This window comes from Peromyscus californicus, unplaced genomic scaffold (genome assembly GCF_007827085.1).
Source record: "Peromyscus californicus insignis strain IS unplaced genomic scaffold, ASM782708v3 Scaffold_21__1_contigs__length_65335640, whole genome shotgun sequence".
In the NCBI taxonomy this organism is placed as follows: domain Eukaryota; kingdom Metazoa; phylum Chordata; class Mammalia; order Rodentia; family Cricetidae; genus Peromyscus; species Peromyscus californicus.
In genome coordinates, this window is record NW_026294514.1 from 65,052,970 (window position 1) to 65,058,969 (window position 6,000).

Genomic DNA, 6,000 nt, shown 5'->3' on the forward strand with positions numbered 1-6,000 from the left:
CTGCCTTCAAGTGCTGAGATTAAAAGGCATGAACCACCTCCTCTGCCTAGCTAGACATCATTGCCAGAAGAATTTCTAAGAACAATATTTGTTTATTGACTTCTGGTTTTATTTGGGAGAGAGGTATGTATTGGGTTTATTCCCTGAAGTAGATAATGGGATTTCACAGAAAGAAAAATATAACACACAAACCTAGAGGAATAGGTGGTTGGCATAAGGAACAATTTTAAGCTTTTAAACATATTTACCTGCACCTAACTGGTAAACTGGTTCAAGGGTTCAAACAACTTCTCAATAAAACCCATTTCAGAAAAGAAATGATAAACAAAACAAAAATTCTCAATGAAGTAAGAGAATGGTCACAACCCGAAGACATACGTATTTGAGTGTGACATCTACACTAAACCAGGTGAAAATACTAAAGGCCATGCATACATTCTCAGATTTTTGTCAAGAAACAAAACTGAGTTTTACAAAGTTGCCTGACCTATAGATCAGTTGGTTATGTCCCAGAGTCCTAGAACTATTATTGTTTGAGTGTGTTCTTAAAGAATTTTGAGGGACAGAATGGGTATGTGAAGCTGAAGGAGGACCCACGGTAACAATACCATGTCTACTTGACTGCATTACCTAGAAGTACAGGACTTCACAGACATCACAAGGGAGCCAAAGGTGATCAGGGAACAGGCAGAACCGTTGCCCTTAGATGTTGTTGGTACTTGGATACTGAAAACTGAGAAACATGTGCTACCAAAGCAAAGAAGAAACATGAAAAAAAGATGCGCTCAGTATCTGATGCTGTGAAATGCTTGCCATACTATGCAAGGTAAGAGCTGTAGACATTTCCAGTTGCTTCTCTTTCTCTACTCCAGGAGCAGCCATCGTGAAACTTGTACAGAGATATGGGGGTGGGGGTGGAAATCCAGGGGAGGGAAATATAAGCAGAAGTCACGTGGAAGACATAATTGGCATGAAATGAGGCTTGCTGATTAAAACACATCAAAATGAACAAAAATAGCATTTCACAGTATGAAATAATCGAATGTGGCATATTTTGTCACTGCATTGTTTTTCAGGGAAAGCTCAAAGGACACGCTGAAGGAGAGATCACATGATAATAATTCTAGGAGACAAAATCCAAGCTGGCTGTGAACAGAAAAGAGAAAAGAGCATAACACAAAAAAGTTTTAGAAATGAAAAAGCAAAAGCACACTAGAAGCTCCAGAAAATAATGCAAATGTGATTCAATCCTCTTGCTTGGAAATTGCAAGAGCAGCAACCTCAGACTGAGAAGAGAGTAAAGGCGGGGGAATTATTATGGAGAATGCTTGGATACAGCGCACAGGAACTCACTATACAAACCACAATGGAATTAAAAAAATATGTTTTAAAATGGGAGGAGGAAACTTTTCTGACATAAATCTGTGAATGAGCAGGCTGAAAATGTATGTGTGTGAGGATAACTAGAGTAGTCAATAGTGAAGCACACTTTGAAATTCAAGAGTAAAGGAAAACAGTTTTATACACAAGTAGGTTGAAAAAAAGATACCTTGGGGAGAGGCAAAGAAAATATGAAATGAATTTTAACATTTGCTACTCTCAGGACCAAACAAGGAGTGAGTACAGTTGTTCTCTGCAAATAACTGAGGAAATAATCCAGCACTCTTTAGAGAGATGGGACTGAGAGGACAATGTAGCTAATACTTCATACTTGGCCAGACAACAGACTTCTAATAGATGTATTAGTTCAAGGAATAAAATGTTAAAAAAACTCTTCTCCAGAATAACAAACAAAGGAACAAAAAACAAATAATAACAAAGCTCCTGAGAAACAAAGAAACAAACAGAAAACAAACAAGCAAGCAAAACCGAGCACTGGCTGTCAAATGCTAGACAAAAGATTTGCATCAAATTAACAATTTAGCAATGGAAAATCAGCTAAAGCTGAGAAAACTTTAAAATAAAAAGACCCCGCTTTATATATAACACAGAGATTTAATTTGTTTAGGGATAACCAAGAAGGAATAGGAATTAAAATCCAAAAGTAGAAATGATATAGAAACTGGTAAAATGTTCATTTCTTTTGTAAAGATGTATTTATTTTGTGTATAAGTATATATGCCTGAGTGTATATATGAACACAACAGGCATGTACCAGCTGAGGCCAGAAGCACACATTGGATCCCCTCTCCTGTAGCAGGAGTTACAGGTAATTATGAATTGCATGATATGGGTCCTCTGCAAGAGCAGGAAGAGATCTGAACTTCCAAGCCATCTCTGCAGCCTCAATGTTTGTTTATTAACTATTCATAGCAGAGTGAATATGTAGTAAAATAATAAAGATTGGCTGATGCTGTAGGTCAGTAGTGAGGCACTTACCCAGTCAGCCTGGCAGATGTCTGTCTATCTATCTATCTATCTATCTATCTATCTATCTATCTATCTATCTATCTCTATATCCATATCATCCAATCTATAGTTATACATATTCTGTATCTATATTTATTTCCATATCATTTAATATATAACTAATAAAAACCTACATCAAGATCTTGATGGTTTCTCAATTTTTCCTTTTACAAAAATGTTGAGAATAATTTTAGGAACAATTACATCTTTGATGAAGAAAGAATTTTGTTTTCTAAATTTTATCAATTCATTTTTGCTTGTGTCAAATACAAGTGTGATGAAATGTAGTACTCTCTAGAACAAAACCAGCAGAGACACTTGGATTTGAACTGCTGACCAGCCTTTCTTCATTCAGACAGGGAACTGTGGAATGGAGTGACAAATGGCAGAGACTGTGGAGAAGGGATCCAGCCATGCATACATTCCCTTCCGATGGGAACTCTTCACACAAGCTGGTTTGTCTTGCTATGCTTACTTTGCTCTCTCCTTTGAGCAGTGAGGGTAAAGATAATGCATATCTCAGAGCCCTTCCCTAAAGAGGATCATGCCCATTTAAACAAACTATTGCTGTTCCCTACAAACTGATCATAACAACTCTGTCAAGTTTCTATAGGTTTTTATCTTATTCTTCTAAGTTATTATATATTTAAAAAATAATATCAGTATTCATGAAAAATAAACAGTTTCAATCCAGTAAGATGACAGCCTAGGATCCAGCCAAATTTCCTAATATTCAATTTTCTGTTCTATTTTACTGGATGTTGGCATTATGACCCATTCAGAAGATCTTTGTCAAGGTTTATTGATACACTACGTAGCAGCTTAACATAGCTATTAAGTATTTATCTGTTATATAAATATTTCCTTTGATCAATTGCATGTTTTGCATCTATCTGTGTGGTTGTACATTTAAGAACAACAAAAAATGACGTGTTTGAAATCAACTGGAAGATAATCACTTAAAAGTCTTTCATAATAGTAAAAGTATTAGGGCACAGTACTTTACTTTGTTTTATCTCACACTGGCTTTGCATGTCAGTTATTGAGATGATTCCCAGGTATTTCAAATACTAATGGTGAATTTCTAAAATTCAAAGTTGTTGGGAACTTCCTAGAGATTGCTGAGAATTAGGATGAATAATGCTATCAACTGTTCCAGCTCGTGCAGCATACAGCTCTGGGTACCATGGGGTAATAGAAAGATGCAAATTCGGCCAGTTCATTCTGATTCAATAAGCACTGACTGTCTACCCAGTATGAAGCATTCACTAAGGCAAAGAACTGTGCATTAGACTGCTCTGAACCCCATTTCATGGGTTCTACATACCGAGGACAAGATAAGGGTGAGAAACTTATTTCCTCTAAGAATCCCTTTGGTAAATTTGTGAACAACTCATAAAAGAGGTTTTTCATCTAAGAAATAAGATAATAATAGCAAAACCACACAAAGTTGTTTTGAAAGGTGAATGAGCTGTCAAACATGATGTCGAGGCATGCATATGATGGTCACTGATGGTCTCCTGCACTTTGAATATATTTTTCTTTAACAACCTAGAAGTGTTTGAAATCAGCTAAGAGGTAATCACTTAAAAGCCACTCACAATTAAGGCATTACTTTGTATTAAATACCACTTAGAGATAAAGTTTAATATTTGGCATCTGTTACTATAGTCATCATAATATTAGACTACTATATTTTCATGAATATTGGTGCCTCAGGAACAGTTATTGAGATTAACTTGGTTTTATCTTTTCTTTGCTAATAGTTATGAAACAACCCCAAAGTGTTTTAGTACTTGTAGGGCCATGTTTATTTCATGAGAAATTCTAGAACTTACCATTTATTCTGTTTGAAATAAGAAGTGGTGTTAGCTAGCTGGCCCAGTAGTATCTAGGAAGTTCTTAAATAAACCAAAAATTGAATGAACATGCCAAACCGTAGAATTTAACATTCTGTCCTCTTCGATATTGAATGTTCTGAAGGGAAATGTCTTGGATACACTGACACAAGTCAGTGAAACACAATGGAGAACCCTGAACCCATCACACCCATAATTTTCATAAAATATCTCTGGGAACACACAGTTGAGGGAGTGCTGGCTCAGTTGGATGTACATATGCAGAAGATGAAATTAGACCATTTGCTTATATCATAAATAAAAATGAATTTAAGATGAAGTAAGGACTAATTTGACTCAAGATCTGAAGCACAAAACACCTAGAAGAGACTTCTGATGAGATGGAGGATTTCATGTCGTCCCATTGCAACAGAGAGAATGAGGAGAATCAGGAGTAAAATAGACTTAGTTCCAAAGGGAGTAAGACTGGAAGAGCCTCAGGAATCACCGAGGAGGTGAGAGGATCACTAGAAAGCAGAGAAGCAGGGAGGCCAGGCAGCTCTGTCTATGAGGGGAAGAGGGTCTGAGAACAAACAAGGAAGTGGCTTTGAGTGCCAAGACCACTTACGATCTTTTCCACCCTGACAGAAACTTAGGTACAAAACAGAAACAAAACAGTGAAGGCTTATAAGGACTTAATTTCCCTTATTTAGAGGGAAATCAGAGGAGAATAACAGACACCATGGCCTTGTAAGGGAGAGGATATCTCTTATACGAAAACAAAACTAAATATATATAAGCTTTTCAGATTGGCTTCTATTCTGAGTGGACAAACTTGAATGAATCATTATTATTTTAAAAACATTCAAGTAGATGAACTTACTTCTTCTTTTTTGATCTTTCTAAACTAGATCACTTCATCTAATAGGCATCACAACTAAGGACCATTGGTAAAGCTTTTAGGAAGGTTATCAGTATGCCAAAAATAGTTGATGTCTGTTGATCTTGGCACAACTCACACAGCAACTGAAGCAACCTCTGCCTAGATGAGAGGCCAGAACACCTCTGAGACTCTCTGGGAAGGTGTATATTTAGTTTCCCAACAGGTACTTTTCTCTTCTTTCCTGCTCATGTGGTATATTAACAACAAACCTGCCAGCATCTCCATGGAAACAAGCACAGATGTTCTGAAATATGCCTATTGAAAAAAAAATCCCTACCAACAAGCAGCCCTGTTATTTCTTTAATTAATTCAAATATTTTTTCCATCAGTTCTTTCCCTTTGAAGTTGCAGATTGTTTTTTAATCTGAGATTCAGTTTCTTCCTCATCACAGATACCAGTGATTTCTTTTGTCCCACTGTCTTGAGATTCAGAAATAAGAAGGTTCTCGGAGTATGTGGTTAACAGTTCATCTGTAATCACCATTTGCAGCCTTTTATCCTCCCAGGAAAGGTCACCCTAGTGTTATATGGATGATGTCTTCTTTTGTCATATCCTGGATGACCCAATGTATGCAGTTCCACCCTGCAAGTCTGAGCCTTACACAACTGTTACAACAATTAGAAAATACCATCTGAAACATTTCCAACATTCAACACTATCCACATGTCCTCCGCAAGCATGACTATACATCATAAGACCACAGTTATTTTGATATTTTCCCCTCTTTCCTTCATCTTTTGTTGTTGTTGTTCATGTGTATATGGTGTCTGAAATTTGACTTGAGACAAGATATTATCCGCCTGATTCCT